The sequence below is a fragment of the Anser anser genome (assembly GCF_964211835.1).
Source record: "Anser anser genome assembly, chromosome: 3".
In the NCBI taxonomy this organism is placed as follows: domain Eukaryota; kingdom Metazoa; phylum Chordata; class Aves; order Anseriformes; family Anatidae; genus Anser; species Anser anser.
In genome coordinates this window covers 47,433,709-47,458,569 of record NC_139722.1, presented here as the reverse complement: position 1 = coordinate 47,458,569, position 24,861 = coordinate 47,433,709, and the positions used below count along the sequence as shown (strand labels likewise).

Here is a 24,861-nt window from a genome sequence, read left to right as displayed (position 1 = left end):
TGACAAAATTGTTGATCATGACCCTTTTGGATGATGTCAAACATGTGGCAGAAAGGTTAGGTCAGGATGTAATGTTAAATTCCTCAGAACACAGACAACTTAATGCTTGGGGTAAACATCAGTGTGACTTCAACCTAATGCATTGCCGTGCGTCACCACTCATCTCTCTCACCCCTTCCCCCCAGATCAGTAAAGTTTTTTGGACATTATTTTCTTATGCATTAAAAATAGTTGTTGTCCCGTCTGGGTAAGCTGATATGCTGTGGCATTTTGGAGCAGTCTGGAGAAAAATAATGGGCAAATAAGGTCAACAGAAAACATCATACATTACGAAAAATTATTGTGTTAGTTTTCTTGCCTATCCATTATGTCAAATATTGTATCACATAATGAACCCATAAAAATATCAAAAACCTGTGTGCTAGAAATTTTTAAAAAGAATTTGTCTATACCATGATCCTTTTCCTTGTTTTGATGATGTTATGGCATATAAATTGCTACAGAACTGCAAACTGTGACCTTTAGATCCATGGATCCATTATGAGGGATTTCTGTTACTAGAACTGGTTTGTTTGGGGAGACCAAGGAAAATTAGTAGGACAAACCTCTATACTGCAGTGTAGCTTTTTCTAGTTTGCTCACAGCTTCTACTTTCATTGGAAAATATAAGTGCTCCTTACCTTTCCAAAGGAACTCATGATTTAGGCATGACTATGCCTAAATATTTCCAAGCATATAGTCACTTCAGGAACAGATGCCCTGGCCATGTCTGTGGGCTGTCAATATGAATGATTTCTGTATGGCCCCAGTGACCTAAGGGAAAAGCTGGTGTGTGAGGAATTAGGTACACTCAACATGCATGGGACTGGTGGTCACTGCCTGCTTTGCTACCGTTGTTGCCGCTGGGATCCTCTGCCATACACACACCTAGATGCTGCAAGTTTCCAGAGTAACAAGCAGAAAGAAGATGCGTTACCCGGGATGAACATAGTAAAAGAGGGTTCAGGATGTTTAAGGTTCTGGTAAGTGGGATGAGGAAGAATTAACAGATGCTCATAAGAAGTGATGATGATGAAGTACACAAACTTGAATAAAGACAAAATCAGTTGAAGTCGGAGGCCAACCTATATGTAACATTGTGCTGTAGGAAGGCAGTTGTGGGTTGCTGCTTTTGTGGCTGCAGGCTGCTTAGCTGAAACACTGCTAACCTTTCTGAGGCCTTGAAAAATTAGTTACTTATATTAAACTTATATAAAGTTCCCCTGAACTGTCCTCTTCCCTTGGGCAACAAACAGTCTCTAAATTACTTCTCAGAGCTGTGCCAGGAAGTGCTTTTAAATGTTGGAAAGTACACCATATATTTCTTAAAACCTTTTCTGCTTATTTAACTCCTGGCTCACCTACCTTAGCTACAGCAGAAAAATTGCAATTTTATAATTTTGCTGTGACACATGCAGAAAAGCATGGTTCATAATGTGAATGCACGGGAGGAACATTTATTTTCCCCAGGTATACATCACCCTTTTCTTTTTCCACTGCAATTCATCATTGATTTCTTTTTAAATACTGGAGAAAATACCTCTCTGCATTCATCACATGATTTCTTCTATTTAACAAGTATATATGTAAAGATGTTGGGAGAATATGATGTAACTTGAGAACTCTAGTAGGGAAATTCTTTTTCCCCATTGCTGTCTGTGTTACTTCAGACTCATTGTGAAACTGAAGTTCCCCAGAGCATTCTGCATAACAGTTTTGTGAAGTTGATTCCTTGACATTTTCTGTGAATCTAATCAATATTCTCACATCAAAGAAAAACAAGCTCTCATGCTTATTTGTACTTGTAGAAATAAGCTTTGGAAGCCCTCATTTACCTTGTGTAGTACTTCGTGAATTAAGTGCCCCACCAAGCTGCAGTATTTGTAGAGCAGAGCTCCGCTCAGGCTAAGTCTATCCTAACCCTCATATACATTCAAAACTGTGCCGTGGAAAATATAACATGTTCTGTTAGAGGGGTGCTGCCCACTTATTTAAGCCCTAAGTTGGCAAATTCACAGTCCAAACCCATAGCTGTTCTTCAAGAGCCTTTGTCAGCTGTTGTATGGCCCATGAGTTCATGGTTAGCAGAAGCCATCTATACCGTAATACTATCAGGAACAATCATATGCTATACAATATACAAGGTTCTAATTTGCAGAGGTTGAAATATTGAAATGTTATTTCACTCTAAAACATTTATTTTCTGAAAGAGTAAAGGAATTATTTTTCATTGAAATCAATTTAGTGTTGAAAGGTCCAAAGAGAGATTTCCCAAGATGCTTAAGTTGAATAGGTATGCCATAATAAGCGTGATTTAAATACATTGTGTTACTGCACTCCAGTACTTACAGACAAATATATCAATACAGTAGGAATAAAGTAAAAATCCCGAGCAGAGTTATGGTTACATATTTTAGTGCACTGCTATTGTTTTATTAGTGATTATTTTTATTATGAGTATTTCTAGATGCTCTACCCATGAACTGAAAAGTTAGTATGCAGACATAACCAGAAAGATACTTGTTCCCCAAAGACTTTACACTGTGAGTATGTCATCTCTGTGCAGTCAGCATCTACAGCATGAGAAGTGTTGTGGTTTAACCCCGTCAGGTAGCTCAGCCCCACACAGCCGCTTGCCCACTGCCCCCAGCTGGGATGGGGGAGAGAACTGGAGGGGTAAAAGTGCCAGACCTCATGGATCAAGACCAAGACAGCTCGCTAGGCATGGCAAAAGCCACACACGAGCACAGCAGAACAAGGAATCCACTCGCTGCTTCCCATCAGCAGGCAGGGGTTCAACCACCTCCAGGAGAGCAGGGCTCACCCCGCGACATGGCTCCTTGGGGAGACAAATGCCACCACCCCAACGTCTCCCCTGCCTCCTCCTTTCCCTCAGCTGCTGTCGCTGAGCACGGCACCACAGGGTGTGGGACATCCCTTTGGGCAGCCTGGGCCAGCTGTCCTGGCCGTGTCCCCTCCCAGCTCCTGGGGCACCCCCAGCCCCTCGCTGGCCGGGCAGCACCAGGAGCAGGAGAGGCCTTGGCTCTGTGCGGGCACTGCTCTGCAGTGACTGAAACATCCCTCTGGTATCACCCCTATTTTCATCACAAATCCAAAGCACAGCACTGTGTGAGCCTCTACGAAGACAATTAACTCTGCCCCAGCCAAAACCATGACAAGAAGTTAATATCTCCTAGACACCCCTGCCATATCACTCCAGTGGGAGGGTGATCTCCTTTCAGAATAATGGTGGAGAAATCCTGTTTTGATAAATTATGTGCGAGCTGGTATATACAATGTTGCTCAAAGGTAGTTGGTCTCATTTCTGTTTACCTCTGAAGACTACTGGCATAGGCATCCACCTATGTGGGCTACTCACAGGGAGCTCCAGGCAGCCATCAGCTTATCCATTGACATGGTTGTGATTTGGTAAGTGGGCAGTTGGGATGCTTCAGTGGGGACTGAACAGTAAAAATGCAGTCCCTCTTTAATGGTGCTGGTCTTGTCACTAGCATTAACATTGCAGTGACTTTAAATGGTCTCAGACATTGTTATGTTGTGGAAAGCAAGAAATACAGAGAAATTCAGGATGCTTGGTGTAAACAGAGCAGGAAGGAAAACTGAAGTAAAACCAGAGGAAACACCTGTACTTCAAATAAATAATGCCACCTTCTCTTCTGCACTTGCTTGGTTTGACACCAAATTGACCTTATTTTATGTCTCCTCATGGCTAGCAGTTGAGGACTATTCAGTAGAAAAACTGAAAAACGTGCGGTCTTTGCTATCTGGCCAGGACAAAATGCAAATCAGGGCTTTAAGAAGGTAGCTGGTTGCTGAATCTGCAGCATAAACACACTTGCAGAGTCTGTCTCATAAAGCATCTGTAAAAAATCTGTAAAATAGTTAATGATGGTAATGGCATCTATTAAGTTTTAGTGTAGCCGTAGTTATTTTATGCATTCTAAAACACAGTTGCTTAGGTGTCTAGGTAGAGATTTAAACGTCTATTTAGGTGGGTAGCTTGAATATGTTACCTTTAGATTTTCTGGAAGTAGAATGAACTAGGCTCACCTATAAACTGAGCAAGTGTGAGGTACTTACTTATGTGCCTGAGGGACAGAGCATTTGGGATGGTAGGTTTCAAACATTTTATTTGTTTTTATTGGCTCCAAAATACCAGAAAAAAAAAAGTTTTTTTTTTCTTTTTTTCTCTATCTTTTAAAAATACAAATTTACATCCATAGTGTATTAAATGTTCTTTTCTGTAGCATTGGAAGATTTTTATTTTTTTTTACTTCAGACCCTGTTCTTTACAGCTTTTATTTTTTCTGTGCCTCAGTTAGCCCATGTTCTCAAGTTGATGCTATACAAAAAACAAAATGGATACAATAGTACAATTGATAGGAACTGGAAACCTCAGCATCTGTCAGAGACTCAGTATATGCAGCTGCTCTCCAAAATGCATGCATTTGTTCTACTCAGCTTGATCAAGGTATAAATCAGAGAGGAGGATTCTGCCCACTGAACATTTTAAAAAGACTGATAGAGATGCAGATGGGTTCTGTAAAACAGGAGACTCTGAATCTAAATGTGAAATGAAATATAGATGAAAATGCCTTGCCTCAGACAGTTTAAATATTAATATCAATATCTCTTGGATGACAAAGACCAGTATTTTGTGTTTGTGACATTTCCCACAGTTACAAAACAAGCAGATTTCTTAGGGATAGTTCTGAACGATACGGAAAAGAAATCTATTTTGTAAATGGTGGTATGATTTTGTATTCAATGCGGCCTAAATTGTTAAGTTCCATTATATGTCTACATTTTTGGGGTTTGAAAATAAAGAAGGAAAAACTTTTAATGGCTTTAGAAGTAGATGTCTGTTATACCATGCTCAGATTCTGCAATAACTTTTGAGTAGACTTACCTGTTTTCATTGCTTATGTAAAAAATTTTTCAGGATCAAACACTTTATACAGATGGAGATTATAAATTTTCTCTTTGTCCTAGATAACAAATCCACTATTTCTAATAGAATTGGATGGCATTAATAATGTGAAACTTTTCCACCATCTGGTGAAGAAATCTTGTGGGAAACTTTTTAACAGAAAACAAGGTCTGATTTGTAAATACTGACTCAAACTCAGATATTCTGGGTTTTGGGTGTTCTTAAAATGAACAGTAGATGGCTTCAGAGGATATTCCCACCAGTGAACAACCACTGCAGGTAATAGCAGAAGGCAGCCACAGATCATACAGAACAATCCCCAAATATTGGTATGGGAATATCAGGTTTTCCTTTTGGCATGCACTGCTATAAAATAAAATAATATAAAATAAAATAAAATAAAATGGCCTGTATGCCTAAAATACACTGTCAAAATTCTCCAAATAAAGTCTAAAGCCATACAGTTAGGATGTGTATTTGGCTGTACTGGATTACACTGAAAGTCTGCTGAGATTAGTGTCTCCCATGAGAGTGAAGCTGGCAGCACAGATGTAGGTAAAGGGTTTCTGAAGAGGGCAAGTATTTAGTGAAGCTTCTTCCCATGAGCCTTTCCAACTCCTGTTAATCTGTTGTATTCATAATTCTGTGGTTAATAATAACTGATGCATATTTCTTCTGCCAAACTGTCTTTCAACACATAACACTCTTTCATCAGATTGTAGCAATGAGTTCATCGTTTAGGTTTGCATTTTTTGTTAAAGTTATTAGTGCCTGTAAATTAATGAGTGCTTATTTCATGGAATATTTACTCACTGTTATCTCTTTTGTGACAATCATGACTTCATAGGCCTGTAGCATAACCCACCCCTCCCCACAAATGTTGCTTATGCAGCTGAACCTCTGATGAGTTTTCTTCCTCCTCATCCAGGAACTGTTCAGTAACTTTGTTCATTCTTGCCACCTTCTCTTTGCTTTTCTAGTTCTACCTCTTTTTTTGAGAAGATGTGATGGCTAGATCTGTACAATACCGCAGCAACATTTTCTCATTTTCTCCTTTGTTCATGTCAAGGGGGTGGGTAATAGGTTGGTGACAACACACACAAACAAGCCCACAAAAATTGCATTATCTTTTTCATTATTGTAGTTAAGCAGTTAAAACCACAGTGAACAGCCCCGGTAAATGAAATTATTTTTGAAAGTCTTGGACCCTTCAGAATATTTTTATATGTGAAGATATGCCCATATCTGCTTGACAAAAAAACCCTTTTAATATTTGGATAGAAGACTAATGTAAATATCTTTTAATTTTACGTATACAGGAACTGTCTGAATTGTCTCACACCTTTGGAGTAATTCCAGTGTTTGGTCACAGTGTTGTGTCTTGAGTAAACAATGAAGAAAAGTTTTTTTCCCACATATACATGTCTGTGTATACATAAACACATAAGAAAGTCTGTGTTCTTCATTCTGAAAAAAAAAAGATATATATAAATGCTACTTCAGAAAAAAAATAGATCCCCAAATGAACCATATTTTAATATATTAATAGATTTAACATTTTCTTCTTAAAATATTAGAGATAGCTAGTCTTTTGGCCTGTTTTTAGCAATGTCATTTCTCTCAAAACTTGAGATGAAGTGAGAACATACTCATCTCTTGCATTTCAAATAACTTCCTTTGTAATGTTCAATTTATAAAATGCATCAGTAGTCATTTTTGCTATTGGATTTTATAGACAGAAAATGATGAAGTTAACTGTAGCATTGGAGACCAGCTTTCTTCATGGTCCAGGATGTTATAGAATAAAATAATCACTTGTTTACTACCAAGTAGCTGATACCCTGCTGTTCCAAGCATTTCTTTTTTTCTTTTTTTTTTCTCCTTAGCTATTGTTCATCAGTTAATTATATTTGTAACAAGGGATTGTTATTTTCATTTCCACCCTGTGATTTCCTATATAGAATAATAAAATTCATTGCTATGTAAATATATAAGAATTAGGCAAATCATTTCAAATGATGTGCTTCTGAGGAAAAGAAAAAAAAAAAGATTATGAAATCTAGTGGCCCTTTTTCTTATGCTATACTGTCTTTTTTCCTCTCCTCACATACATCTGCATATGTACATGAATACGCTCACATCAGTTTCTTTGTCTAGCCTCAGAGAGCAATAAATTTTATCACCTGGAAATTCAGGTAATAAAAAGCTGGGGCATTAGTTACATCAGATAGATGGAATGAGGCCATTTATAAATGCCTCAAGTTTCCTTTCCACTAAAGGAAAAAAAATGCAGGGTACTAACTCCATGCACAGGAACAGTCTCCTCAGAGTTCATTTGCATGTTGGAGAACTATCGTACCTATATGTGCTGACCATCAAATGAGAGCCATCAGGGACTTGCAGGTTTGCTGAATCAGAGCAACACATTGCAGGTCTAATGCCTCCCCAGCTCCTGTGATGATGGATATTGACAAACTGCCTGTTTTTGTTACTAATTTGTTTTCTGATTTATAGCTCTTTTGTGTGCATTTCACTTTTATGTATGATATATTTCCACTGTTGATGCTGTCTGCCTTCTGCTCACAACGGTGTTCCTGTGTCCCAACAGATTCATGTGTTTGTGGCAATGCAAGAGACAGAAGTGACGGCTCTTCTCCTAGGATGCAGCTTATAAATTATCTCTTACAGCCAAAGCAACACAAAAAATGTTTTTTTCAAGTGGTCATAGTTGAGCAATGTCCAAAGGAATTTTCCTTTTCAGAGGCTTATTTAATGCATCTGTTTTCTCTTCTAGGGTGTGCAAACTGTAAAAGGTCATAATCTGCAGGTGCAAATACATTCACCAAACTTCTCTGGAGTACAGCTTGATTCTGATGTTGGTGTAGTAAGTAAGCTGAAGGTCTTAACCATGTTTTCAACTGCTCTTTCCTTTTGAAATGTTACATTACTTTGAATGCAAAATTTTATCTCCAAAAAGGAGTAAGCACAAAATAAAAGATGAGAGAGAGAAATGGAAGCAGAAATTAGAGCAATTAATATTACCAGCTGTGACTAAAGCTGCTATGAATATGGTGATTCCAGAGCATTTAGCATATTTATATGAAAAGGTATCTTAAATATCTGTTATATAATGATATGACTTCCCATATAAAATTTGATTACACAGAATTAAGTATAACTACATTCCATGCAGCAAAATAAAGGGAAAGCTAGGAGGGGGAGCAAACTTGGGACATTCTTCCTGCAAAAATTTAGAAGAGTGAGAAAATAAGCCAAAATATTTTTCTCTCTGTCTCCTAAAGCCTCCACATGTTTCTTTTTTGAAAAAAAAAAAAAAAAAAAGGAAGAACTTTCTTAACTATTCTGTTGATGGACTCTAGATTATGTAAAAATTAGCTTTGAAAATGATACTCCATTTCACGTGTAGGGAGGAAAATTTGAGCCTCAGCTGAAAGAGCTGGAACTTGGTGGTGGGACAAGTTAGCTTTTCGTGCTGCCAACTTCCAAGATATTCAACTTCTGGAGATCTGAAAACACAGGGAAGAGTTACCATAGTAAGAAAATAGCATGAGGTCAGACAGATGTCTGATAGGACCCTGGTCAAAATCTGACAGACACCCATTGCAGTAGCCAGTTCTTATGAAAGACTTCGCTTTTGAGGAATGGTACTTCCCAAGCAACTTTCTGTTTTTTCCTTTCTTTTCAGAAAATTCCAACCCCCCCCCCCCCAAAAAAAAAAAATGATGCCATTATGAATAAAACAAAAACTGAGAGTTAGCAGTAAGGCATCTGCATTAGCTTAAAGGCTTCTTTCTTTGTATGCCACTAAGCATACTCCACCAGCTAGGCTCCCCTTGTCTGTAGCTTTCTCTATTCTATTTTTAACACCTTTGTCTTAGGCACTGAAATCTTCCTCCAGCTCACAAATGCCCTGCTGAGGAATAAGGTCGATCAGAACCTGTGAACAACTATATTATTTATTTTTCACCAGCTCATCTTAGTTTTGTAACTGGTGCATAGCAGTACACTATATAACTCCTCACACTGCTCATTCTGATTGCATGTTTCAGAGTTAAAGCTGTGAGTATGCCTGCACAACTGAAACAAATAAAATATCCATGATGAGGAATTAATTGTGCAAAGTGAGGGACAGCACCTGCAAACTCTTGCAACCCAATTATCCAGATCTCTTGGTACCTACCCCTAGAGGCAGGTTTTGCCCCTGCTGCAGGCTGTGGAAGTAAAACACTGTGAAAATAATTGATAGAGGCACAGACTGGTATTCAGGCCTTGAGATACTGAATTTGAAAGATCTTTTTGCTGTGTTTTTTTTTTTCATGTCATGTAACACCAATTTTAAATCAATACTGTTTTTTTTTTTTTTCCAGCAGAAAGGAAGGAGGAAGGCTGAATTCCCCTCTGTTACATGCAGATTAGCTCTCTGCTTGCTATCAATATACACATCAGCTAGACAAAGTTCGGACAGCGCTCTTTTAAAGGTCTGTGCCAGTTTACAGCTTGTCCTTTTTCATGTCATTTTCAGTGGCTTTTGGTACCCTTCTTATTGCTTTATTTAACCTTTATTCTCTGGCTTGCATTTGTCCTGATCAATGGTAAGTGCACACCTTTCTGTTCTGGACTCTCTGTGGGCTATAACAGGGTTTTGTTCACTTGATTGAGTTGTTCTATTATCACTATTTCTGTTTTCTCTCTTAAAGCTTGGCTTTCTTTAATTCACTTTAAACAAACATCTGAATAGCTGTAAAGGGCTGATGATACCAATCCTGTCAAGATCCCATTGATCTTCCAGCTGAAGCTGCTGGAAGATAAGCTGGCTGGTTTCTCTCAGTACTTTGGTTTTTAATTTTCTGATTATTTTGATAGCTCAGTAGTTTTTGTAGCAATGAAGGTTAAATCATCCTTGCCTTTTCATGTACACCTCCTTTTTGTGCAAGTCCCAGCCAATATGGCACTGTCAGAAAGTGTTAGATACAGCTTTTTATGTTGTCTGAAACAGTTTCTCAACTGCAAGCTGGAAATAACAGTTTGAAAGCCTGTGTCCCGGACTGAGTTTAGCATGTTGTGTTAACACTTATCTTCATTATGGTTATTTCTGCCAAATGTTTTCTGCTTTTCAGACAGCTCCAGTTTTCCTGAAGGGAAAGATCTGTTGGGCATTAGCTGTGGAGGTAAATAACTGACCATAAAGAATGTGAGAGGAGAGAATTAGCTTGCAATGGGTTGTATTTATTTATACAGAAATTCTGATATATTGTGTTAGGTACATCTAGCTGTGTCCTGAGTTTTACATTTTTATACTCAATTTTTAGCATGTATTTCAGATTGTAAACTTTAAACAATGACAGCACTTTCCTAGGTTAAAGAACAGTGATGACCTGAGGGTGGGTCTGTGCTGTTGAGAGGAGGTATTGCAGAGCTCCCTGAGCACCTGGAGCTGTGCAACATTAAGTCTTCACACTGCTGCAGTGGCTTTGGGGTTGGATATATGCTGTACTCATCAAAACCTCTGCTTTTGATTTTAGTACAAGCAAAGCCAATGTCTGCGTCCCTGACATGTAAGACATAGACTTAGCATTCACAGTGATGTTTACTTACTTGTCAGGTTCTTCCAGCTGTGCCAAAAATCACAACTTTATGTATTCATTCAATATAACAATATGCTGGTCTGATTAAGAAGGTCGGTTGGCTTTCTTACAAAACAAACAAACAGTCAAAAAAAAAAACCAATTAAATCTTTCTTTCTTTCTCTGAAGCAGGATATGAGAATTATGAAATGGCTCTATCAGGCTTGGCAGATTTGGAGTCCACAAGGAATTTTCCTCTGTCAAATTAGTAGGGATGTTTTCTGTTGTTACCTTGTAGTGATACTCATTATTTTTGACTTATTTTCCTTTTTCTGTGTCTCTGGATGTAGGACATGGTTGGCCCTTTTGGCTGTCAGGGCACACTGTTAACTCATATTCAACCTGCCATCAGCCAGAACCCCCAGATTTCTGCTCTCCAGTCTCTTACTCCCCAGTCTATACATATATCCAGGGTTGCCCTGTCCCAGAACAGAATATGTCCCCTGCTCTTGTTTAATTGCATTTGACTGGTGATTGCCCAGCACTCTACTTTGTCAAGATCTCTGCAAGAAGAGAATAACAGGTTTGAAACCACCTGATGAACCTGAACATATGCAAGTCCATGGCATCTGACCAGATGCAACCCAGGGTCCTGAGGGAACTGGCAGATGTAGTTCCTACTCCACAGGGTATTTGAAATGTCATAGCAGTCAGGCAAAGTCCCCAGTGACTGGAAAAAATATCACACCCATTTTTAAAACAGTAATAAGGAGGACCCTGAGAGTTACAGACCAGTCAGCCTCACCTCAGTGCCCAGTAAGATCATAGAGCAGATCCTCCTGGAAGTTATGTTGAAGGATAGGAAAGACAGAGAGGTGATTAGAGACAGCCAACATGGCTTCACCAAGAACAAATTGTGCCTGACTAATCTAGTGGCCTTCTTTGGTGGAGTGACTGCATCTGTAGATGAGGAAAGAGAACTGATGTCATCTACCTGGACTTCTGTAAAGCCTTTGATACAGTGCCCCACAATATTCTTGCCTGTAAATTGGAGAGATTGATTTGAAAGGTGGACCATTAGATGGATGAGGAATTGGCTGAATAGTCACATCCAAAGAGTCACAGTCAATGGCTCAATGTCCAAATGGAGAAACGTGATGAGTGGTGTGCCTCAAGTGTCTGTATTGGGACCAGTACTGTTTAATATCTTTATTAATGACTTAGACTGTGTCATTGAGTGCAACTTCATCAAGTCTGTGGATGACACCAAGCTGAGTGATGCAGTTGATACATTAGAGGGAAGGAAGACCATCCAGGGGGACCTTGACTGGCTTGATAAGTGGGCACATATGAACATCATGAGTTTGAACAAGGCCAAGTGCAAGGTCCTGCATCTCAGTGAGGGCAGTCACCGATCGATACAGACCAAGTGATGAATGGATTGAGAGCAGCCCTAGGGAGTAGGACTTGAAGGTATTGATGGGTGAAAAATTGGATATGAACTGGAAATCATAGAATGGTTTGGGTTGGAAGGGATCTTAAATGTGTTCTTGCAGCCCAGAAAGCCAATCATATCCAGAGCTGCATACAAAGAAGCATGGCCAGCTGGTCAAAAGAGGTGATTATCGCCCCTCCACCGTATTCTCATGAAATTGCACTTGGAGTACTGCATTCAGGTTTGTAGCCCCCAGCACAAGAAGGACATGGACCTGTTAGAACTTGTCCAGAGGAGGGCCACAAAAATTGTCAGAAGGCTGGAACAGCTCTCCTATGAAGAAAGGCTGAGAGAGTAGAGGTTCTTCAGCCTGGAGAAAAGAAGCCTCCAGGGAGACCTTACTGCATCCTTTCAATATGTAAAGGGCACTTATAAGAAAGATGGAGAAAGAATTTTTACCAGAGCCTGTAGTGACAGGACAAGGGGCAACAATTTTAAACTGAAAGAGGGTAGATTTAGATTGGAAATAAGGAAGAACTTTTTATTATGTTGAGGGTGGTGGGACACTGGCACGGGTTGCCCAGAAAAGTTGTGGGTTCCCTGTCCCTGGAGGTGCTCAAGGCTAGGTTGGATGGGACTTTGAGCAACCTGCTCTAGTGAAAGATATGTCCCTGACCGTGGCAGGGGGGGTTGGACTAGATGATCTTTAAAGGTCCCTCCCCACTGAAACCATTCTATGGTTCAATGATTCACCTCAAAATTTGTGGATTGTGAATGTTATACCCAGGACAATATATAGCACAACAGAAAAGGGCCTTGAAACTGCAGTTTAAATTCATGTCTGCCTGTTGTCCTAAATCATCTGATATAGTTGTCCTACTCTGAGGTAAAGCCATTCCAGGGAATGTAAATAAACTCTTAGGCCAAACAAATAGTACAGAAAAGTAACAATATTTCCACTCCTCCCAATTTATTGCTTAAAAAAAAAAAAGGTATTTATTTTACTTCAACATTTTTCTAATACTAAGAGGCTGTAAGTGCTGTTAGTGTATCACAGGCTGAAGGTTCAAAAAAGCTCTCCTTGCCAGTGATGTCTTTGCAATAATTCACCTTTGAAGGAATTGAACTATCAAAAGCACCAAGATAAGCTGTAGAAATGCATAGGCCTGCATAAGTGGGAGCAAATGGAATTTTGAATTCAGAACCTCTAGCAGCTATACAGATAATATAATTTTAATCTATTTTTTGTATAGAAAACAAAATTACAGTGAAACGTAAGCATCTGTATAGTGTAGAAGGTGTGATGAACTTTGAGATGTATGAAAAAAGAAATTTTAATTTAAGCTTATCCAAACAGTAAAATTAAAATTCATAGATCAATAAATAATAATGAATATTAAAATATATCATTGTTGGTGTGTTTGTGTATGTGTATGCATGAATATATATTTTCTTCTCTGTCTTTATATCACTGCTTTGTCTTTGGGTCTTTGTAATATTTCTATCTCCTAATGTTCTAATAGCAATGCGATCACAGATGTCCATGTGATGTCCAGGATATCAGTCTGTAAATGGTAACTGCCATTAGTTAAGTCTACTACCTCCAAGTAATAGTAATAATGTCCTCACTCATAAAAGTAATGTTCTGCTCTATGACATACACTGCCAAACAAAGTATCTTTTAGCTGGAGAGGAAATAAGGAAATCAGGAATATATGCAGAATGGGGTACTATATCTTGAAAAGCAGTGTTGGAAGACAATCTGGGTTTACAGTGGGCAAGCAACTAAACATATGCTGGTGTTATACAGCAGGGAGCTGGCAGGTCTTTTGATTCATAAATGGGTCTGGGGGGCAATAAATGGGAGCAGGAAAGTGATTTTAATTCTTATACACAGTAGTGGTGAGCCTGGTACAGGAGTACCACGCACTGCTCTGGTATCAACATTTTTAAAAGGATGTTAGAATGGTGGTACAGAAAAGAACTGTAAAATGCCCTACAGAGACTGCACATCTCTGAGAGATAATTTCATTGGAATGTATAAGTATCTTCAGGGGAAAAATACAGAACACTGAACCAATGGCTGGGAGCTGCAGACAGACAAGTTAAAATTAAAATGAGACAATATTCTTAAAAGTGAGATTGATTAACCATTGGAACAAAGGAAGTGCTTGAATTCTTATTGTACTGTAGTCTTCAAATGAAGGCTGGAAGTCCTTCTGAAAGTCAAACACAACTTACAAGACTCACAGAGAAGTAACTGTCAGACTCTGAATGGCCTATTAAATACAGTATGCCAGAGCCACCACAGTATTTGCTCCCTTCTATTCTTGAACTCTATAATGTGAAGCCATGTGTTTCACTGAGAACTCCCTTCAGATGGTTTGATTTCTGGGCCACATCTCAAAATCCTCCTGACATTAGACAGGGAATTCAGAAGCATTCCACTCACATTCTCCTCTGAAAATGCCATTTCTCTTTGATTAATCTTGTTGATTTTAGAATATCCTTTGTACTGCGGAACATTTCTTGCAGTCCCTCACGGTTGAGTATTAGTGATGTCTAATTCATATAATATGATATAAAGTTTTCTTCATCAGTATGTCCCTCACAGATAGGATGAAATCTTAAGTATCTAGAAGTGAAAATTAATTATTCAAAGTCAGTGTATGTCCAGCATTGGCTAATTCTAATGAACACCTGTTGGACTGTGACGGAACACTGTGATGGAAAGCCCCATTTCATCAGTGAAATATTTTAATGCTATGCTTAAAGTTACTTCATCTATCCTGCACAAATAAGAGTTATAGCTGAAAAGAAAACCTGTTTGTTACTAGCTAATGGTAAACATTGAGCAGAGATCACAGTTCATGATAATTCTTCCATTTTGTAAAGCCAGCTTTTCTATTTTTATTAGCAAAGGAAAGTATTAAATGCTCATTTTTGGACTGTTTTTCCTTTAAAAACATGCAAAACATTTGATGACTTTACTGAGCTGTTGATACAACACATCTTGGGGGAAAAATAAGCAGTTGTCAATGGTTGACTGAACTGGAATGCTTGAAAAATAATGATGGATGGGAAATACAGTTATAGTTGAAAGTGCTCATCGCTTCAGAGTTATCAGCAATGGCAAAGAAAATATTACTAGCACCTATAGCTTTTGTAAGAGAGAATGGACAAAGAGCTATTTCTCTAGGCAAATCTTTAACAATAGGATGTTTCCAGTACATTAAGTACTTCCAGTTTTTGTACCTTTTAGTTTTCTTTTACTCTGTGAAAATTGAATCAGATCCTGTTCTCTTTCTGTTCCAAGTCTCCTGTAAGGTGCAAGGAAAAAAAAATAGAAAGAAGTACAAACCTTGTGCAAGTTAGTGGACAATGCGTGCTTTTTAAGCTGATACTATTCTAGCTTCAATTGTTTTATATGCAATGTTTAAAATACTGTTTTGTGAATTATTTCTGATTCCCGGTTCTCTTAATTGTATTTTCAAAGGCTTAATTTAAAGTTCAGACCTATTGCTACTATCCTATTTAAAGTATTGTGCATTTCATTAAATTACTTGGCACACCCTTTATTCACTGAAGGTACCACTGGGCTATGTTATAGAAAGTAATCTCGCAGCTGTATTTTCAAAACACAAGGATTTTTAATTTAACTTCAAAACCCTACTTGACATGAATAGGAAGCATAACTAGTTGGTTCCCCAGCTTTCTATTTAAAAATGGATGCATACTTCCCTAAATGTTTTTAAGGAAAAGACCAGTAGATGGATGGTACTGTGGGATTAGATCATACACTTTAGTATATGAAACAAATATTAGAGGAAAATCAGTTATGGTAACAGGAAAGTGGAGTTTGGGTTATTTCTTCCTTTCCCAAGACCACACTTCTTTATCTGTTATCACCAAGTGAAGTGATTCAGCAAAGTTAATGTGTTGCTCTGTGGCACTGAAGGCAGAAGAGATTTGCTGAATTAAGTGAGACTGGGGTCTTTCATGTTCCATTCTACCTCTTGAAGAGACTAAAAATCTTGATTTGAAAGATGATGAGCTTTGCAAATGCACCTGTCAATATTCCCTGTTTCCAGCAAATTGATTAGAAGCACTGGAAAGACAAAAGGTAAGAACAGCTTCTCTGCTTTCCTTAGTGCAATATCTATTTTCTTGATTCCCAAATGAAGCCAACATTACAGAAAATTTCATAAATTAAATTTAAATGTACTCTGTTGTGTAATATGAAATTAACCTATTCTTCTCAAAAAACCACAAATCACAAAAGTCAGTCTGTTTAATTAGATTCATTCCATAATGTTTTAAGACATTTTCCAAATGAGGAACAACTAGAATTTTCAGTCCTTAAAAATGCCAAAGAGAAATTGCTACTAAAGAGTATGTGTTCATTTCTCAGATATTCTTGAGGAGCTGCTGCCATTTCATGGTCAATGCTAGGTCTGTTCTGCTAATAATTTTAAAGCCAATTATCATCCTGAGAATTATTTGGTCTATTACGCCATCTCTGAAATAAAGATGAGTTGTGCTGGCATGTGTCAGATATGGTCCCAAGGAGAAGAATGACTGAATGCAATTTATCCCAGATCACCCTCCATCTGCTTGCTTTGAACACTTGGGGCCTTTCAGCTTCATGTTTCTCTTGACCAGGGACTGTTAACTCCATTGAAGTACTCTGGTTTCCACAAACAGATGCCAAAATGAGAAGATCAAACTCATTTTATTTTATGATCCAAGCCTGGATTTGAGTTTAGGTCTCAAGGAAGACAAGGACATAAAGTGAATATTCTCTTTCATTCTATTGTTCAGTTGCTTTTTGTTTTAGCTTAGCTGTCTTGTGTCTTACTTGTAGATTTATGTTATAGATTTAGGTCACTTCCAGAGTTTTACATCTGGAAATAAAATTTTGCTATAAAGTGGCAGCAGTCACAGGAAAGCCTATTTTAATGTCACAACATAAAAGCTGCATATATTATTTTAGATTCAGAGATAAAATGAAGGCTGGTGTTGTGAATCTATGTTACAGTAAAAGAGCAAATCAAGAAGTTGCAGCTCGTTCTGGTGTCATATGAAACAACAATATATGCAACTCAGCTGGGGATTTTCCTTTCAATTTCCAGGAAGCTTTTCCATCTCAATGTAAGTAGAGAATTCAGGGCATTCCTTACTTCTGTCTGACTTCAGTCCAACCCAAGTGGTTAAAGGCATTGTAAGAATACAGAGAACAGAGTATTCATTTATTCATTCATTCCTGTAATACTTTTATTAAACTAATGTTCAGGCACCACTAAGGAATATGCTTCAGCCCTTTTCACATTCTTATTGAGATTTTTCAATATTAAATAGACTTGCCCATCATATTCAAGTTAGCGTGAAGGGGGATTCACCTTAATAGATGAACAGCTGAGTCTCAAAGATATGACATTGAAAATGGAAAGATTCCTTGCTAAATTTGTTAATTTGTCTAAAAAATGAAATATTCATGTTGTGATTTATTGATAAAGGTTTCACTGTATGTCCTGAGCAATACTAATTTTATGCATTCTAGTCATTATTAGACTGACCATAAGTGACTCCTTAAAAAATATATTTATGAAGGCTTTTGTAGATAAACATGAAACAGTATCATGCAAAAGAAGAATCACCGAGACTAATGGTGTGGGATATACATTCTGTCTTCTGTATTCCTCAACTGATGTGCTTACAGAAGGGATTTTCTTCAAAGGTTTTATCGCAGCTGTAGCCAAAAGCACCTACACTCACTGCACAGCTGTGTGGTGTGATCTAAGAAATGAGTTTATATTGTGGAGTGAAATGTATGAAATGATTCCCCCAGGTTTGTGGCTTTCTTTGATCCCACATTTAAAGAAAACAAAACAAAACAGTCTCCTCTGTAGCCAGCCCCCCATTTTACTATGAATACTTTTTAACTGCCACCAAACAAGCGAATTTCATCCAGTCCCACTTTCAGCTGCGTTACCTCAGAAAACAAAACGTCCCTGAGTTCTCCTATTTCCTGCTTCACACCTTGCAGTTTAAATAAAGAAACAGAGAAGCCTTGCCTCAGTTCCTAAACTGGGGCCTCTGGATTTATATTATGACAGCTGAGATTGTAATGCAACAGAAGATCATACAGAGGTATAAATAGACCTGTCATTTTAAACTAAGGTGAAGGTGTTATGTGCTGATACAACAACGCAATTCAATAATTAAAATGATTATAGAACAGGTGGCATTCAACAGCATGTAAAATCCTGTACATCAATCATTCAGGAAAGAGAATCAATTAAACCACTTAGTGAAAGTGTAAGATAGAATATTAAAGTTTCAAAGATAAGATCTTGAGGCTGTATCCCTCTCTCAGTCTTCTTGGTAGCAAATTTAAAAAGAAGTAGTTGAGATATGATTTACAGAAGATTCACTCTGAACCTTGGGGCTTTATAGAGAAATCAGCAATCCCAAATACTTTGTGAAACATGCTTGTTACAGTGATATCTAAATGATTTTTTTTTTTAATCTCCAAATAACAACTGAGAAGTTTGATATCTAAATATGATGTCCTTAATTTATATTACAAAGGATTTTGTTTGACTGCTCATCTGGACCTAACAAAAAAATTAGAATCTCTCACATATTTGAAATAAGGCAGAGAACTGGAATCGGTGGTATTTCCTGGTTTCAGCCATATTTAATTACGCTTTTCTTTTTGTATTTTAGGTCTTCTGCTTCAGCTGTGATCAGAAAGAATATAGGAAAGAAAACCAAGTAAGGTAAACTAATTTTAAATCTTAAGAAAGACTATGTTTGAAATTCAAATTGAAATGTATATCTGCTTTTACAGTTGGAAGATTGGTGCACTCATTTTTTTCTGTTATTTAGGTTGCAGTCCTATAAATCTTTCTGCACTGAATTACACTGAATGGTGCCCCACAGAAAGACCAAGATTCACCAACATCAGTTCCTGAAATGCAAGAATCAGACACTCGTGATGTTACTAGAGCTCATGCAGTTCTTAATTTGGACCTAACTTCACTCATTCTCCCCGTCCATTTTTTTTCCTTCCCCAGCTTTTCACAGTCATTCAAGAAGTGTTTCATAACTTAATTATTAGTAGGCATAATAAGTACAAAATGACTAGCACAGTAACAGTAATGTCATTGCAAAGAATGTTAATGGCTGCTGTATCAATAGCACTCCAGCAAATTTTTAACGGTGTTGAGGACGATAGTATTGGTAGTATCTGAGAAGCCATCTTTCATTTGACAAGCAGTCTTAGTCTATAATGTCTGCCTTGGAGATCAGCTCTCCCCTTGTAAGGGATGGCAGGGGCCATGCTCAAATTACATGTCTGAGTACAAGAGGGAAACGGGTCAGGGCCACTACAGACCCAGTTTCAGAGAACTTATTCTCCTTGACTTTAATCCTACAAAGTCCACGTTTCATGTGTACTGAATCATATTTTCTCCGTGTCTTTATTGCACATTTTGTGTGCAATGCAGCTGTGTCCGGTGCTGTTGGCTCTTCATTCCGCACTGTAGGAGCTTCCATACATCAGCAAGGCAGCACACTGCACCCAGCTGACTGAGTGTCAGCTTCACGCCACGGTAGCCAGCGGCAGCCCGTGACCTTCGATTCATTGCTAATACTACTTGACATCTTCTGGGCTTGCAAGCTAGACTGCAAAGAAAATAAATAAATAAGGATAAATTGCAGTGTTAAAGCACATTGCTAAGAACAAATAAGCAATGATTGGTCCTTTAAGTTATGGATTTACTTTTTTTTTTTCTCTGTATTCCTCAGTTTAAACATGGAAATTAGTATACTGAATGCTATTCTGCAAGGGAACTGTTCTTTTTAATAAATATTCTGGGAATAGTTTTATACATTTAGCAAGCTTGAAGTCCCCAGGTTATAAATCATCAATGTTCCATATGGCACAGGCACTTTTTGAACTGTGTACCCACTGGAAAAATCTGTATATTGTTTTTCTGAATGCTTTTCCCTTGCCCCTTGTATTTATAAATCATATTGTCACCTGCATAAGCTGTTTATTTTCCAAATTTTTGTCTGCAGTTGGGGGAAGGAGGAGGGGAGGAGTGGGGGGGGGAGGAACAACAAAAGATACAATGTCCTTTCCAATAGCTGTGCTATTTAAGCTTGTACAAGTGATGGAAGGCTTACAGCGTATTAGAGTTTCAGCTCTGTTTTCAGATCGTCTGTATTGAATGTTTTTCCTTAAAACAAGTGCAAAGAGCATTTGATCTCCTACCTAAAAATAGCAGCTTTTAATGGAAAGTATGAGATGCTGAACCTACAATGGAGAGTGTTGGAAGCAGCTGGGGCTGTGCTGGCCTGCATGCAGCCACAGAGGATGCTGTCAATAGCACCATGGTGATTTGGTCTGCTCCCAGGTGAGTAGGCACTTACGATAGTCATGACCCCTACCAGTTTTAAGGTTTCCTTCAGGAAATGACTTCCAGGATGCCCTACAGTGGAAAGCTTTTCAATAATACTTCTAAAAAAAAAAAAAAAGACAATCTTGCATTGATTATTATTTTAATTCAACAGCTTTACATTTAATAAAATGCTCAGACTGCAGATTAATGCTTGACATAATTATTATTTCTCTGTGCCTTGAAAATGATATATAGATTGAAAAGGTCGATTCCACCATAGTTTATGCTGGCAGCTCAATATATGCATCACTGAATACCATGCAGCTATTTCAGCATTACTCATATAGAGAAGCTTGCTATACCTTAAGTGCTCCCTCCAGCTTCCCTGCTGCACTAGAAACCTCTGCTTTCTTGCTGCATGAGTTACAGCAACTCTCATTTTAGCCTTTTACTCCTGTTGTCATGTATAACATACTCCACTTCTGGAAGTTGCCCAGAGGCTCATCCTAATGATTTTATTACCTCTCATTCCAGGGATTTGAAGCATATAAAAGATATATGCTATTTCAATGGTAAATAGCAACACAAGATATTTATCTTATTACACTATTCAGAGATTCCTCAGGCAGGGAGATTGTCAGCTTGATGCAAGTCATACACATTGGAGTGTTCTGTAGTATATATAGACATCAAAATCATGTTGAGATTCAGCTTCAGATTACTTTGCTGAGCACCCAGAATGCTGGCAGATGCCTTTCATCCTTCCCCCATTGATTTTGCAGACTGAGCATGTGCATTTGAACCCACTTACTTCCTAGCGACTTCCTAACATCAGTAGCAAATGATTATTTGCATGAGCAGTCTCATTAAAGCTAATAGTGCTGCCACTCTGCCACAAGTAGGAGTGAGAGCTTTGTAGTCCAGTCTTAAACTGACAAAGGGAGTGTAAGGCGAGATACATAAAAGCATATGGCCTGAAACAGTGCTGGGAGTAGGTTACCAACTGATTCCATGAATTAATGAACCCTCTCCCCACAAGTCCCAAACCTTAAAAAAATCCAGAGTAATTGAAAAAAAATCCTCTGAATTCCACAACAAAATCAGGATTACAAAGACTCAAACATCAGCAGGGAAAAGTCAGACATTGATCCACGAATCTAACTGTAGTGCTTGGATTATCAAAGTGGGAATGGTAATGTGAAAGCCACCATCTTATATTTTACTGTAAAAAATAAACACTGTAGTAGCAGAAGATGGTGTCTGAAAGACAAGAAACCTGGAAGCTCAGGAGGGAATCTTTGTGTTGCAAGAAAAAAAAAAAACACACAGCATAACAGGCAGAGGAAAAATAAAAGGTAGAAGTAAAGAATTCACTGTTTTCCTAAAGGAGAATAAAAGTTGAGATGGAGAACATTTGTTTCTTGGAAAGAGAAAAAAAATCTATAATGAAATTAAAACACATGAAAAGGTGTACGCCTTGTCTTAAGGAAAAGAGCAACAAATCTGAGCTCATATGCTCCAAATGATATATAAAAAAGTCTTATATTGTATATAACATTTATAAGATGCTCTAAAAACAAGCATCTCTTATTTCTGGGCCACCATAAATCGCTTAGAGATTGTCTCTACACTTTTTCAGTATATGTTGTCTTACTAATAGTGTATGTACTAGAAAGAAAAATGTGGGGTGGGTGAAGGCGTGGGTGAGTGGTGGGAGGGAGGTCCTGAACATTTTATGGAAAGAGAACATCCCATGAACATAAATGGATTGGAACTAATGACTGAAACCACAAAGCAATATTGAACATTTTCCTACCCAGCTTGTATTTACACTGCCATATTGTGTCCCTAAGCCAACAGCAATGGATAAGCCCCTTTCTGCGTTTCACAAACATATTATCTATAGGCAAACACAGGGACTCTGACAGTGACTGGTTCCTGTCCACAATCGTGTTGCTTTATTGTTACAGGGGATTATTTCAGTAAAGAAGCCAGAACCAAATTCAGTAACCTGTAACTGGTAATCTTTCAATAGTTTCTAATCAAACCAAGAGCAGCAGTGTGGCTGAAGGGCTATAGGGTTACTGGAGGCCACTTGCACTTGCTCTGTGTACTTGGCACTCTCAGCTTCTACTGCAGCTAATGAAAGTCAACCAGTGGCTAGGAAGACCAGGACTCAGAAGGCTTGTTACCTGCACTTCTGATCTCAGCAAGCTCCAGAGTATGCCTGTGGCTTTACTTAATCCTCAGTTTAATTTTTCAGCTAGTGATGTTATGTGGATTCTTGACTTTACAGCTCCTCTTCTCTAGCTTCTCACTGAGCCCAGTGGCAGCTAGATGTTGAATTACCTAGCATGGGGTTCTCTACTGGCAACATTCTTCAAAGAGAAACAATAATTGATAAGTGATGTACTGTATATACGTATGTAAATAGCAACATGATAGCACTCTACAATGCTGCATTCATACTGTTGTGTGATTCCCTTATGTGATTCAAATTCCCTCTCATATGAGCTAAAATAAATAACATTTATTGAAAAGTGCTTGATTATTTGCTTCAAGAAAGACTGGAAAGTGAAAATGACTTGAGATAAAAGTAAAAACTGTCCGATCTTCTCCTTGATACAGACTAAAATAATAGGGAAATAATTGTGCTGTTTAGTTACCATACTTACAAATATGAGTTTGTCTTCTGTCATCTGGGATTTCATATATGGTTCCAAAGTAGAATTTTCATAAAGTCATATGCAATGCAATTTCTGCAATTATTGGAGATTCTGTACTCATGTGCCTTTTATCAGCACTCTTTCACTTTTATTTTTTTTATTTTTATTTTTTTTCTAGATGATTGAATTACATTTAGTATAAAAGAAAGAAAGAAGAGGATTCTCTTGCTGTTATGGAGAAAACATGGAGATTTGTGCACCTGGCAATTTTAATGCAAAGGTTGCCTATTGAACTGAGGTCCAGCATTCTTCATTTGCAACACAGAGCTTTACCTTGCTTAAAATGATATACTAATACTGTGGTACTGTAAGTTATAGCTAATGTCTATATCAGTAATTTGGAGGATGAAGTCTCTGTGACTGTTCACCTACTTCCTTCCCTGAAATAAGATGTGAATATTATGTACAATTGTTTAAGCTAATCTGACCCCAACTGACTGAGATTAGCTGGCACTGATTTACAAATAGCAAGAGAAATCATACTTACAGTACACCCTCGTGCTTGTGTGATATAGCCTTCCTTCTGTATCAGAGAATAGGTTCTTCTTTTTATTAAACAGTTTCTCTTGTGGGTAGGAAATTACTCTCTGCAGAACACCATCACAGCTGTGAGTCTATCTGCGGTTGATAGACGTCTGCTCTTCCAGATAAATAGCTAGGCCTGAATAGCCCTTTTGTGTTCAAAAACTCTTCTGGGTGGAATATGGAATGGATTTTGAACAGGAAAGGAAAGTATTTCAGGCCAGATGGTTTATCTGATGGAGCCATATTCTGACAGAAGGAAAGAGTGGTATTGTGTAGTTTAGTGGTTATGTCAGGGAGAGAAGAAAGCCCCTCCGCTAAGTTAATGGAGATCCGTGATTGTGCTGGACTCAAGGGTAATATGACAGTTCCTAATAGTATGTAATGGGAAATTGCTAATGTGGTATTATAAAGTTTTCATGCTGTTTCACTCTTTCAGCATTTCCTGAGTGGAAAGAATGGCCAAGGTCCATATCCTTGCAAGCAATTCCTTATTAATTGAAGGTTGTATTTGTATCTATATACCTGTGATCTGGATTTGGTTGTTAGCATGTGTTTCTGCTTCTTTATGAGATACGTCTGATTTATACAAAATCCTGGAGAGGAGATACCTTTTAAATTGTAGTGGTAGAAAGTGTTGATTCATTCCATGGAAAAGATGGAAACTGAGATTATCAGCTGAGAATAGAGTGCATCTAACTTGTCACAAAATGCAACCATTTATAACGGATCAGGGATCAGCAACTTATCAAAGAGCAAAACCATATAAAGGCCAGTGGTGGATGCTAGATAAAAGGGCTGAAAAAGACACAGCATCTAGGATGATGTAGCACTGAAAGGCAGCAGCAGCTCACTCCTATTGTGATCACATTTCCTGCTACCTGGGCCCGTCAGAAAGGCTGATACACTGTCTATAAGGCATCTGTGGGTTCTGAGGGTCAGTGTCTTCTGGTCCTCACTGAGTTTTCTCTTTGACCTTTTTCATGTCTAAGTTGAGAAAGAAAAATGAGAAAAAAATGCTTCCCTCAAAAGGTCGCCAACTTTTGCATTAGAGGGTGGTCCTTGAGAAATCAGGATCTAGTTTATATGTTGGTGTTTTATTAGTGGAGAAAATGAATCTAAATTTGAAGATGATATGCATGAATACATGAATAACAGGTTTCATTACAGCATAATAAAAGAAGCTTGATGAGAG

General features: G+C 38.1%; 2 long non-coding RNA genes across 2 annotated transcripts; one reads left to right on the top strand and one right to left on the bottom strand.

Annotated features, from left to right (window-relative positions):
- Window positions 1-5,406: 5,406 nt before the first annotated feature.
- Window positions 5,407-9,017, bottom strand: LOC310897352. The gene is made up of 3 exons (XR_014582240.1): window positions 8,879-9,017; window positions 7,350-8,517; window positions 5,407-6,457 (listed from the first exon to the last, which is right to left on the bottom strand). It is a non-coding gene; the product is annotated as an uncharacterized lncRNA (long non-coding RNA).
- Window positions 9,018-9,161: 144 nt separating this feature from the next.
- On the top strand, window positions 9,162-24,573 carry LOC310897353. Its single transcript, XR_014582241.1, has 5 exons — window positions 9,162-9,269; window positions 9,379-9,489; window positions 18,740-18,792; window positions 18,902-20,433; window positions 23,263-24,573. It is a non-coding gene; the product is annotated as an uncharacterized lncRNA (long non-coding RNA).
- Window positions 24,574-24,861: the final 288 nt, after the last annotated feature.